A 13,937-nucleotide genomic window follows, 5' to 3' on the forward strand; every position below is an offset into this window, starting at 1 on the left:
TTACTGCAAAAAGAACTCTAACCTTCTGTTGTTCAAATGCAATTAATGACAAAACCCATTGTCTATTCACTTACTGTTGTGTACCATCAGCTTTATACTGCAGCTGAGACTATGGTACCTGCTCATTGGATATTTGCTCACATTTTTAAAAATCTCTTATGCTTCATGAGAAAACTACACAGAAATTTATAAGCTGTTTTATATTAAACAGTTTTTAAAAAAATAAGCTTGTGTTGATTTCTACAAATTGATATGATCATATCTGTAGGCTTCAAGATCTACTTGCCAACCAACAATGAAAAGCTGATGACCCCCAAGTGCTGTTACAGAAAGGACAAAGCAAAAGTTATAGCCCAAGTTATATGTACTAACAGCACAGGCTGGCAGCAGAGTGAAGTTGGGGAAAGTAAGCTATGCATGCTGGGATAGGCTCCAGCCAGTACAACCCTACTCAGGATTGGACATGCTTAAAAACTGGTATTGTATTATTTGTGTGAGTTTATACACAGACCACACTGATGCACTGAAAACTGATTGATCTTCACTGCTTCTTATATTCACAGAGAAGTTGACCAAGAGAAAGCTTAAACACAGAACTTTGTAGTTATGAATTACGGTAGCTGTGCTAATCCTTGAATTAGCATATTTTAGTTTTCAGGAAGACACAGTTCAATCAGATTAAGTGCTTGGTAAGAAATGCTTACAAAATATCCTTCATTACGTTCACCAGGTTCATCCTGTCCTTTTTCTTTTCATATCTCTGAAGGCCATGAAGTCAGCTGTTACAGTGTCAGTCAATGAGTATTTCTAAATATTGAATGGCTGGCTGGTGCCTCTCTACCAGACTGGGTTTGAATACTAACCCACTCAATGTCTGTATGATGTTAATACATTTCCCAGATGTCTGCAAGACTTTTTTCAGGGTGATCCAGCTTCCAACCATATTCTAAAGGAGTATATGTTAAGTTGGAGACGCTAAGCTTGATGAGGGTGAGTTAGTAAGTGTGCTCCGGGACTGGCTAGTTCCCCTGGACGGGCTGGCTCCTGCCATGTATGAAGTGCCGTGAATACCAGGAATACATTGCTGGATAATTTATTTGTATTTACTTTTGTTTCAATGTGTTAGTAGTTTTTGTTTCAATTGTTTATTATTTTTCATCGTTATTATGGTGACGTTATGGTGATGTTCAAGAATGCAGTAGTATTTCATTTTTGATATTTTCATTTTAACTGAAGAAGTTATTCATTTTTATTTCCATGTAAATGGATGTTTGGTGATAGTGTGAAAAATTTGCTATGAATTTAAGTTCAGATTCTGGTTCTATGTTGTCCAGAATGTCAAAAAAGTTGATTTTAGCATGACATGTGTGTTTTTGTGCATGTGTCTGTGGGAAATCAAAATCTTAAAATTGCAATTTTTGTCTGAATATGCACTTTTTGCATTATGTAGAGCTCCTGGATGACTACATCCCAGCAAAGACAGAATGCTTTAGAACAAGGGATTTCTCAGAGATATCTGCCCTGAACACAGAGACATATGTAAAATGATACCTTCCAAAAAAAGTGGCCCCATTTTCTTCAGACAAATTCTATAGTGTTTGTCTTCTTACAGGCTCCAGAACTAATGTTTTTGATCTAGTTTGGTCCAGGACCTACTTTACAGTATGTCCAACAACAACTGCAGTAGAAATTAATTAATTTAAACAGTAGTACTAGGGTGTTGTACCGTGTTAGCCATTATGAATGTAGAGAAAAGCCAAGCAAAATTACACCTTTTATTGGCTAACTAAAAAAATTACAATATGCAAGCTTTCGAGGCAACTCAGGCCCCTTCTTCAGGCAAGATGTAATCAACTGATTGATCTTCACTGCTTCTTATATTCACAGAGAAGTTGACCAAGAGAAAGCTTAAACACAGAACTTTGTAGTTATGAATTACGGTAGCTGTGCTAATCTCTGAATTAGCATATTTTAGATTTCAGGAAGACACAGTTCAATCAGATTAAGTGCTTGGTAAGAAATACTTACAAAATATCCTTCATTACGTTCACCAGGTTCATCCTGTCCTTTTTCTTTTCATATCTTGCTTGATCTTGATTACATCTTGCCTGAAGAAGGGGCCTGAGTTGCCTCGAAAGCTTGCATATTGTAATATTTGTAGTTAGCCAATAAAAGGTGTCATTTTGCTTGGCTTTTCTCTTAATTTAAACAGGAATTTTGCAGTCTGCTCCATTTAGTCATAAGAACAGGCCTATTGATTTGCATACTTTTTGCATAACTAGTTAATTTATTTTATATACATGTTAATTTATTTAATATACATGTACGCAAACATAGAGGCACACACAAGCATGACCACGCATGCACACACACACTCATAGAAATTTATAAGTGAAGATAGGAGACATCGTGTTTGCATATTAAAACAAATGCTGGTTGAAGAAAGAAGAACGAAATGAACACACACATACTCTACACACCATTCATATAAATTTATAAGTAAAGGTGGCTGACAGTTTGTTTGCATACCAGCATACGTGCTGGACGATGAGGAGTAAGAATGAACACACACACTCAAATACACACGTACACTCCACGATTTATAAGTTAAGATAGCTGATAACTTTTTTGTATACCAGTTTATATGCCAGACGATGAAGAGATAGAAATAAACACATGCCCAACACACACAATCACACTACAATAGATCTGAAATGTTTGACGTGCACAGAGGCATTAAACCAGCCCTTCACAATTTCATTATCTGTTCATCTTATTTACTTCATTTTGTCAATGTGTTTAATTTCAAATGAAATATTACCTAAGTTGTTCATTTGATTCAGCTTCCTGTTCAATTTACTCTACATTTATTTGTATACATAATACATATTATTTAAGTTAATGCACTTGTTTCTCTATTATTGTACAGTACAATCATTTGTATTGTATTGTAAAATCTTTAGTTGACTTATGTCCTGAGGTATCATTAAAGTGTAATTTAGATGGAAGTATTGTATGGACTATTCCATACCCATTTTATTTCTTCATGTTTTGATTTTTTAAATTGTGATTTTTCATCCGGATATTCTATTTGTTAGAGGTGGAAACAGTACATGACATTGGCATGATCACATTATACAAGAAGGCAGCATACATAATGAAGCATCTGCAATTTTAATCAAATATTCCGCAGTAGACTAACACTTGAACACCAAGTTAAAGAAATGAATTAATGTGGGAAATATTTCTGGTCTTGGACTTGGTTTTGTTTCAGGGCTTTGATTGGTTTCGTTCTAGTAACCTAAAGAAAGATTAATAATAGGTTCCTGTGTTCCCAAATGTTCTATAGCAGGCTCCCAAATGAACGCCCTTCAAAATCTCTGCTGCTCCCTGGGTTTCCCTGCATTTCGTACCTTGTATTCAAATCAGGGTTTTTCTGAATTCTGAAACTTTTTACGTCTTGGTCCTGATGAAACACTGTGCCACCTGCTTTTAATTTAAACTGTTTTCTTAATCACTGAATACTTGCTTAAAATGTGAAAACCAGTCTGGCTCAAAATTCTAAATTGTTTTTAATTATTGTCACACATATTACTTCTGAGCTGTTAGCTGGGATCAGAAATCTAAGCTGAGTTAATGACTCCATAGCATGCATACAGGGAAGGCTGTGAAGCCTTTTTCTGATTTGCATTATATTGTATTTGATTGACTATACTCAGTAAAATCACCCATGTAAATTACCATTTAAAGAGTGCAAATGGAAGCAATATTGCCATGTATATAAACTTCTAAGGGTTACTGTAATATTATGAGACTGCATTAGACACTGGCAATTTTGCTGTGTAATGCTCTCAAGTCATTAAAGTTGTTAAATTTTAATCAAGTCATTCTTTTATCATTGAAGAAAATGAATTGAACTGTCAGGATCAGAAATTCAGATTTTTCTCATAATTTCATAGGGCGCTATTTATAAAATATGAGTGAACAAATTAATTAAAAATGGTTAATTTACAAAAAATAGTACATGCTTCATTCCCTTGGTTGCCTCAGTTGGTTTATATCAACACACCAGTAGCAACAACTGGTAAGTGAAAAAGTGGTCTGCTAATGAAGAGTAGCAAGGAGGTAAATAATAAAAGAAATTTTAAAGCAACACAGAAACCAAAGGCAGCTGACAACTACAAATCCTTAGCCATAGTATATTGATGATTTTGATTTGGAATTTATTTCTTCAGCATGTAATCTGTGGCCGTCTTTCAGGTTTTGTACTTCTGCACATTCAAGTGCAGCCCTGTCAATGTTTCTTCCAGCTACAAATTAGCAAACTGAAAGCTTTTAAAACAGCATTTTTAAGTCCTGGCCTGCTGCCTGCCTTTTGTTGTGCCACTCAAAGATAAAAAGTAGTAGATGAAATAGTGAGATGGACCAGGATATGAAGAGACAATTTGTAATTCATAGTAAGAAAAGTAAAAATCAGAAAGTTAAAAAAATAAAACCAAAATGATTTTTGCCCAATGCATAAACCAAGAATCAAAATAAATACTAAAGTAAAAATCCAATAACTAGAAATCCTAAAACACAAAATTACTTGAGTTTTAGAGTGAACCCACAAACTTGGACACAGAAGGTAGTGCGCCACCATCTTATATAGGGAGTTAATTGGACTTCATAGCTTGATTTTTGTCCTGACATGCAATGTAAATTGTAAGACCTCATATATGTAGGTATGTGTCTTTCTGAACAAAGTCCAATCTATTCAATTTACCATGGATGGACTCCAGTCAAGTCTTACTCACACATTGCAAGAAGAAAGAAAGCAAACAGGATGCCCCTGACTACAATGTGGAGTGCCACACAAAAGGGTCTGAATACATAAATGAATGACAGATTTCAGTTTTTGATACTTAAATAATTTGTAGACATTTCCAAAAACATGTTTTCACTTATTATTTATTAGTTATTGGGTGCAGCTGATGGGCAAAAATGGCAAAGGAATCCATTTAAAATTAAATCTACAACACAATAAAGTGTACAGTAAGGGAATAGGTCTGAATACTTTATGAATCCACTGTGTGTGTGTATACAGTACTTCACTCACACACACACACACAAACACACACACTTCTATTTATATTCTATACTAGCTGTGTAACCCCGTGCTGTAAAAAGCCTGGGCTCCTAGAAACCATGGATTCTGGGACTTCAATTAATCAATCACATCGGTTGTGCATTAGTGCCTAAGTGAGGTTCTCTTTCCTCAGAGGTTTAGTTTTGCCAAAGTGCTCATCTCCTTTGTCTATCAGCGGCTAAGCGAATTGCTCTCTCACTTTTTTCGACAGAGTCGATTTCTTGGAGCTTCATGCTGTAGCCTCGCACAGACAGACACACACACTTCCACGCATAGATGTTTAAATGTAAGATTAGTCCCAGAATATACTGTATATATATGACAGATTTGCATCTGAATTTAGCAGGTTTATTTCTCAACTGTATTACACTCACTCCACATTAAATGTGAGATTCTTTGTAAATGACTATCCCATCCCTCACATTGAGATAACAGGTTTGTGTCTTTCTTGATGATGATAGGATGGAAAGCTGCAGTCTCTGTCTGAGTATCCCAGACACAGATCTAAAAATTAACCAAGAAAATAACAATCACACATTTTCAGTGCAGGGTAGCAATCTCAGAAAACAACCCAATGTAACATACTCACTATTTCACTTGGTTACACACTGATTGAATTCGTGGACTTCCTAGAATGACTCTCCCACTGCAGATACCAACATAACAGGTTTGTAAAAATATATGCCATTGTTTATGTTACTTACACGCACAGCACAGATGAAACAGTGGCATGGAACTATTTATGAATGTGTTCCAAATGTCAGGTTTGCAACATACGCTGTGATATTTGCTCATAATGTCTAACGAGAATTAAAGGGAAGCAAATGAATTGAACTATGAAATATGAGAACAATGCTTTTTAGCTTCTGATGACTGGTTCATTCATTTTGTTTACATTTTTTACACTCAATTCTATCTTTTAAAGTGCACAAATCTCCACATTAGTGTGGAAATTATTTCAGTCATTCACAATGACATATTATGAATGTGAATATCAATATGCTTGTCAGTAATGCAGTTTGGACAGCTTGCAGTTTTTCATTTTTATGCTAACTTCAAACCAATACTGAATGTAAACATTTAATGACATTAAAGTGATAAAAATACTTTGTGCAAAGGTGATGTTCTCCAAATTGACAGTTACTGATTATTTTGTTTATTTTAATTTTACTAATAATGTATCCATCATTCTGCGGTGGGTTGGCACCCTGCCCGGGATTGGTTCCTACCTTGTGCCCTGTGTTGGCTGGGATTGGCTCCAGCAGACCCCCGTGACCCTGTGCTCGGATTCAGCGGGTTGGAAAATGGATGGATGGATGTATCCATCATTTGGTTATTAATTATATGGTATTTATTTTCCTTTTGTTTGTGTTTCATTTCTGATGGCTTATAAACCTAAAGAAGACTCAGACATTACCTTGTTTTCAAAATAAACATGTTTAAATATATTTCATTAATAAATACCACAATTCCATTGACTTTCCAACCTTGATTTATGGGAATTACAATATGAATTTTGGTGGAATATTCCTTTAACTAACACTATGTTTGTTGTTTGTTTTTTGATTTATTGAATATTCAGATCAAGTAACTCAGTGTACTGCAATCTTGTATAGTATAGTTGGGGAAAGATGACTTATTATGTAATGTGACTGGCAATGGACATAACAACTGTGAGGAATATGGCTGCAGCATATACAACACATCACAAAATGGTGACGCCAGAGACCATCCCACATTCCAAATTTGCACCACACCAGCAAAGAAATAAAATAAATAAACAATATTAATACACATCCATACTTCTCACTGTTTTTCCTTTTTCCCAGAACTTATTTATTTACAGTATTTGTTTATTAATTTATTTATTCATGTCTACCTATTTATGTATCTATTTATTTATATCTTCTGTAAAAGTCAAATTTCCCCCTGGGGACAAATAAAGTTCTATCTATCTATCTATCTATCTATCTATCTATCTATCTATCTATCTATCTATCTATCTATCTATCTATCTATCTATCTATCTATCTATCTATCTATCTATCTATCTATCTAAAAATTCACAACACTTAGCAATTATTTAAATGGTACAGAGAATATGTGAGTGGAGATGGAGACTTCCAAAAGGATAGTCTGATGTATGTCTGTCTATTTAAACTTTTATCAAAACCAGAATCTTAACCAAAAATTACCCTAAAGTCCTTCACAGTCCTCATCAAATTAGTTATATTAGTTTTCATTTTTTGACTCCAAATCTAAACAATATTCAAAGTTCTTGTGAAATCCTATCACAGAGTTGTCACCAAAAACAATATTTTATTTTTATATTTTTTAAAAATCTGGTTAGCCCTATTTTTTCAAATTGAAACTGATACAAAACTTCAAACACACATCTGTGTGCACCACTGATATTTATAGCAATAGTTAGCTAACATTTGGCCGGCCGTGGTCTCTGGTAGTTACCAACAGGCAGTGTGGCATCATGGTTAAGACTTCAGACCTCAGGTTGAAGTTGTGGGTTCAAATCCTGCTACTGACTCTTTTTGACTATGAGCAAGTCACTTCACCTTCCTTTGCTCTAAAAGAAATTTTAACAAATGTTGCAAATCAGCTAAAATGAGTCAAATAAGTAATTGTAAAATTGCCAACAACATTATGCTGGAGCAAATAAAAAATTATGATTAAAATGTACAATTGGAAAATAACAGCACTATATGTTGAAAATAAGAATTTGTTAAATACAAACAACGAATACAGCAGTACTAATAAATATAGTAAAAAAAAAGTTAAAAACAAATCAACAAAAGGGCAGTATTAATGCAAAAAAAAAAATTAAAACACTTGTTGCATGTCTTAATGGGGTCCTAACACAAATGTTGTACTGTAGGTCAGCCACACTACAATGGATCACAACCCCCTTAACAACAATGATATCACAATGTTTTGATAATAAGCAACATAGTATTCACACTCATGTATGTCAAATCCCACTCCAAGACCAGGTCAGGTCAGGTCAGTGTGGGGAGCCTGCACTAGTACTATGCGTTGCCACACCCACCACATGAAGAAACAGCATGGGATCCCGGTTGGCAACCCCACATGTGGTCCAGTCTCACCCTCTGGAAATTACCCTCTATCTGCCACAGCCAGGTGTTACGTGGGCATCCCCTTGGCCTGGTCCAGCCACTTGGGTCCTCAGCAATGAGGATCCTCCGAGCCGGATCACCTTCAGGGAATTGCGTCACATCGCCTAGTGTAATGACTTATGCTCCCTCACAGTGCAGGTAATGTACCGCATTTGGGATTCCATGAGTCCATGAGCAAATGCTCCTTGAACACAAAGTCAAGCCAAGGATTCTCTGAAGAGACACAGCACCAAAGGAGTCCAGTCTTTGTCTCATGTAACTGGAGAGCATCCATGTTTGCAACCATTTAGCAAAAGCACCAGGACTCTAAAGACTTGGACCTTCATCATTTTGCAAAGATATCAGGAACAGCACACACCCCTTTCCAGTGACCTCATTAGCCTCCATGTTCTCCCAATCCATCTACTGACTTCATAAGAAGTGTCACCAGAGACTTGAATGTCACTGCCGAGGTAAGTAAACCTTTCAACGCAGTCAACACTTTGTCCGCAAACAGACACATTGCTGATGGCTATGCCGAAGAGGTCTTTAAAGGCCTGGATCTTGGTTTTTAACCAAGATGCTTGCAAGCCCAGACACACAGACACCTCATTCAGTCTCTTGAGAGCCCCGATCAGAGCCCCCATTGATACCGTGAAGATGACAGCATTGTCTGCAAAGTCAAGATCAGTTAATATATCTTCACCAACAGATGCCCCACAGGCACTGGGCCCCACGACATTGCAAGCATTGAACAGGGTAGGAGCAAGAACACACCATTGACGAACCCCAGAATCAACTGGGCAAAACACAGAGGTTCTGCCTCCACTCTGCACAGCACTCACAGTACTGGAGTATAGGTCAATGATGACATCCAGAAATTTTGGGTGGATTCCATGATGTCTCAGGATATCCCACAGTCCTGGGTATGATGTTAAACTGCATCTGCCCCTGCAAACAGTCCTCCAACTTGCAAGGAAAACTTGGGGGTTGGTGGCAGGACTAGCACTTCAGACACCATAAAAACTTCATGCAGCTCCATAATGGCAGACAATACTTCTTTCTGCTATCCATGGGAGCAGCTCTGCTGCTCGCATTATGAAAGGGATTGGGTAAAACCCTAGGGAGCCTCACCCCCAGAAGAGTCGAAACTGCCGGAGAGCCAATGGGATCAGGCCTGTTAGGGATCTAAATTTGTGTGGTAATGAGGTGTCGCCTGCATAATTTGAGGTGGCTCATCTGGGTAGGCACTTAGAATGTCTTGTCTCTCCGCCATAATGACCATCTTCCTCTGCTGTTGGAGGAGCTTTGTAAATTCCTCACTTCATTGGCAGCACTCTCTGAGGTATGCAGATCTGGTACTGGCCAGATCTCTGTAAATGGGTACACCGTTTATTGGTGTGGTCACTCTGAAGGCTGTCATACTCAGGGAGTAAATGTTGCTGTGGTGGATTGGCTTCTTCCAATGGTGTCCAATGTCACTGTTTCAATGAGCTTATTATAACATTCAGGTTAAGGCAGTCTCTGAGTGCCTTGTATGTTGTCTCAGTGTATGCTCCGACCACAGTGAGTGATGTCTCGGTGATGGAGACATTCTATTTGCAGCTTCGCTCGTTGTTTGATGGGTGCCCGTGAGGAGACACTTCTCTATTCATGGCTAACTTCAATGTGACTACTGGCACTGACAGGGCTGGCTATGAGGATTATGGTGGTCCCCATTGGTCTGGACACTGTGGTGGAAGTGGTTCCATGTTCCTTGATTTTGCACAAAGGTCGGGGGCTGTAGGTCATTGGATCCCGGTTCCAGCACCCTGGGCTGTATTGATGGACTTAGTACTTCGATACTGGTGGTGTGGTGAAGGAGATCAATCACATCATCATGGGCAGACACAGGAGACTCCTACAGAACTGCAGGGTCTACAGAAGTGCCCAGTTTGTGAATTCTGACCACAGACTTATTGCTACTCTGAAGATCTAGCTTAGGTCCAGTAGGCTACCACCTACTAAAAGAAAGAGGCTGGACTTGGCCAAACTCCAAGATCAGGACGTTTCTAAGGAGTGTGAATGCAGTTTATGTGAGGTACTTGTAGACTTGGTTTTCAATTGCTGATCCTGATGAGATGTGGGAGACCTTCTTTGACAACATACTGAAGGTTGTGTTGGTGTTACGAGAAGCAGGTATTTCATCTTGCAGGGCATCCTGGATATCATCGAGAGGAGTTGCAGAGCCCGGCTTAATGGCAACTCCAGGCTGTACCAAGATCTCCAGCTAGGATATATCTGGGTCCACGGTTCTTGAGGCTGATCCTCCAAATAGCTGTGAACCATCTGATATCACTGAGATTGCACAGATGGTAAATCAGCTGAGGGTAGGGAAGGCTGCAGGGATCTGTAATATTGAGGGTGGACTTCTCAAGGCTGGTGGTAAGGCTGTCCTCATGTCATTGTGAGCAATCTTTGCTTCCATTTGGGAGATGGGTGTCATCCCAACTTACTGGAAAATGGGACTTGTCCCTATCTGGAAAGGGAAGGATGATAGCCTGGATTGAGGCAACTACAGGGTGATAGCACTACTCTCAGTGCTGGGTAAGGTCCTCGGTAGGGTCATCATTAATAGGGTCCGTGATCACTTGTTTTTGTTGTTTTGCCTGCCTAAGATAAAGTCATCTCTGATGGAGAATTGCAGGAATCGATAAAGGGGTCCTTTCATCGGATTGGCTGGCCCAGTGCTGTCTCAGTTGTAGAATGGCCAATAGGAGGAGGCAGCTTGATGGCCGAGATCTCCAGGACTCTGAACAAATTCAAATCGTATGATGTGATATCATCTACTGCTGAATTCTGCTCTGTACTTGTAATATTTCTATTGCACTATTATATTGTATCGAGGATTACTTGTGTTCTGTTCTGTGTATTGTATTTACCCACTTTTTTTGACACCCACTGCACGTCCAACCTACCTGGAAAGGGGTCTCTCTTTGAACTGCCTTTCCTAAGGTTTCTTCCGTTTGTTCCCTATAAGGGTTTTATAGGGAGTTTTTCCTTGTCTTCTTAGAGAGTCAAGGCTGGGGGGCTATGAAAAGCCAGGGTCTGTTAAAGCCCATTGCAGCACTTCTTGTGTGATTTTGGGATATACAAAATGAAATTTTATTGTATTGTTTTGTATTGTATTGTACTGTATTGTGTTGTCTGCGGTGGGTTGGCGCCCTGCCTGGGATTGGTTCCTGCCTTGCTCCCTGTGTTGGCTGGGATTGGCTCCAGCAGACCCCCGTGACCCTGTGTTCAGATTCAGTGGGTTGGAAAATGGATGGATGTATTGTATTGTATTGTTTTGTACTTGCTCAACTACCAGTGACTGGAGCAGTCTGGTTTTATGCCTAAGAAGTCTACCATTGACCACATCCTGGCAGTGAGGATTTTCATTCTCATAGGCGCGAATAGAGTTTCTTTGCAGCCTTTGTCAGTTGTCATAAAGTGTTTGATTTAGTTGATTGAGCTGCCTACTCCAACACCCCAGGAAGAGAAACAAAACAAACCAAACAAACTGTTTAATAACAGCTACTGTTATTAAAAATCAACATGAAATAACAATATAGACAGTCTCTTGAGAAGCGCTAACAAATGTACTGTAAATTAAACAGATGAAATGAATTAATCAAAATGATTGTCTCATTGTAAAAGATGAAAATAATTCCCATAAAAGTAAGTATATAATAGTATATTGCTGCTGAAACAGTAATGAAACATTAAGATATCTCTTTTGTTATCACCAAATCACAGATTTTATTCTCTTGGGTATCTTGGGTATCTTTTTTTCTGGCCTTTTTTTTGTTTTTCTCCTTTTCTGTGACTTGCAGAGTCAGTAGCAGAATTTGAACCCATAGCCTCAGAATTTTATGTCCAAAGCTTAAACCACTATGCCACTTAGCCTATATCATATGATGTCATGAGAAACACTGTGTGATTAAGCTTTTACTGGGCAGGACCTGTGACCAATGAATGAGGAGGGGAGACAAGTCTTCAATGAAAATGCATGATCCTTTTCAGTTTATTAGATTGTTTCTCCAGAAGAGATTTATTTAACAATATTTTAGTAAAAATCCATGTGTTTGGGATGTTTATGAGCATTAGACTGGATGACTTGACATATGGACAATGCAATGCAAGATTTTTTCATGAACATTTTGATATTGTTTACTATTATAGAGTGTTGGCCACTGTTCTGATATGGAATCAGGACCATAACAAGGAAGGATTCTGAGACTTGCCTGCCTCGCCGTAATGTTCTTAATCCTAACTCCACTAGCCTGCCTATGAAGGCCCAAAAGGGTTGTAAACCTCATAAATAAACTTAAATGTCCCAAAATATCAAGAAATGTCTCATAAAGAAAGGAAACAGTAAAAACCTTAGGTTGAAAAAGAAAATCTTTATAAATGAAGAAATATTTATTCAAAATAGTGAATAACAGCTACTGTTATTATTGATTGATAGGAGCCTGCTCCACTGACAGATTGAGGAGATCGTTCCTCCCCCAAACTATGTGACTCTTTAATTCCACCCGGGGGGGTAAACGTTAACATTTAACATTATACATAGTTATTGTCTGTTTTTCACCTGCATTATTATCATTCTTTAATTTAATATTATTTATTGTACCAGTATGCTGCTGCTGAAGAATGTGAATTTCCCATTGGGATTAATAAAGTATCTATCTATCTATCTATCTATCTATCTATCTATCTATCTATCTATCTATCTATCTATCTATCTATCTATCTATCTATCTATCTATCTATCTATCTATCTATCTATCTATCTATCTATCTATCTATCTATCTATCTATCTAAAATGCCACAAAGGCTCCAAAGGACACAAAGGAATCCTGAGAGAACAAGTCCCAATAGATAATCCAGAAAGAGAATTCCAATAAGCCAAGCAGATAAAGAACAAAACTAGAAAATCCCACAAAGAAACACAATACTTAAAGAGACTCCAAATAAAATACACTGCAGCACAACCAGACTCTGACAGCTCTTATCTAAAAGGTCACAGGGTGGCTCAACAGTGGTGATGTGTTGGGGTACCAACCACAAAATACAAGGGACATAGGAGAACATCCATTCACATATAGAAACTAAATATTTATACAACATATAGTTAGAAAATAAAAACAGAGAATGGTTGTTTATGTGAAAGAAAATAGTAAAACAGAAATAAAGGAACAAGGAAACTCAATAAATAACAACATAAACATTAAATACATAAGAAATATATGTAAGCCAGGATAATAAGCCTGGGTGAATCATAATACTGTAGTCTGCAGAGATATTTATTTTATCAGAAACTTTGTTATCTCCTTTCTGCATGAAAAAATGAGATTCAGTTTATTTCTTGTCAACTGCAAAATACATTGGGTATATGACAAACAAAATATCATTTTTGATGGAGTATTCCTTTATGATATACATACCAGTAGGCTCTCTCTCAAGTTCACTATAGTTGCCTCTCCTGTTACATTTTGACAATTTTAGAATTGTTTTGCCGCAATCTTAGTGCCTTCCATTCATCTAATTTCAGCCTCATCTGCAAATTTCACAGGTTTACTAACTACAAAATCTAAAGGACCCAGGATAGATCCCTAAGGGACTCCACTGATGTCCTCACTCCACATGGAGCATGCTC

The sequence above is a fragment of the Erpetoichthys calabaricus genome, chromosome 17 (genome assembly GCF_900747795.2).
Source record: "Erpetoichthys calabaricus chromosome 17, fErpCal1.3, whole genome shotgun sequence".
In the NCBI taxonomy this organism is placed as follows: Eukaryota; Metazoa; Chordata; class Cladistia; order Polypteriformes; family Polypteridae; genus Erpetoichthys; species Erpetoichthys calabaricus.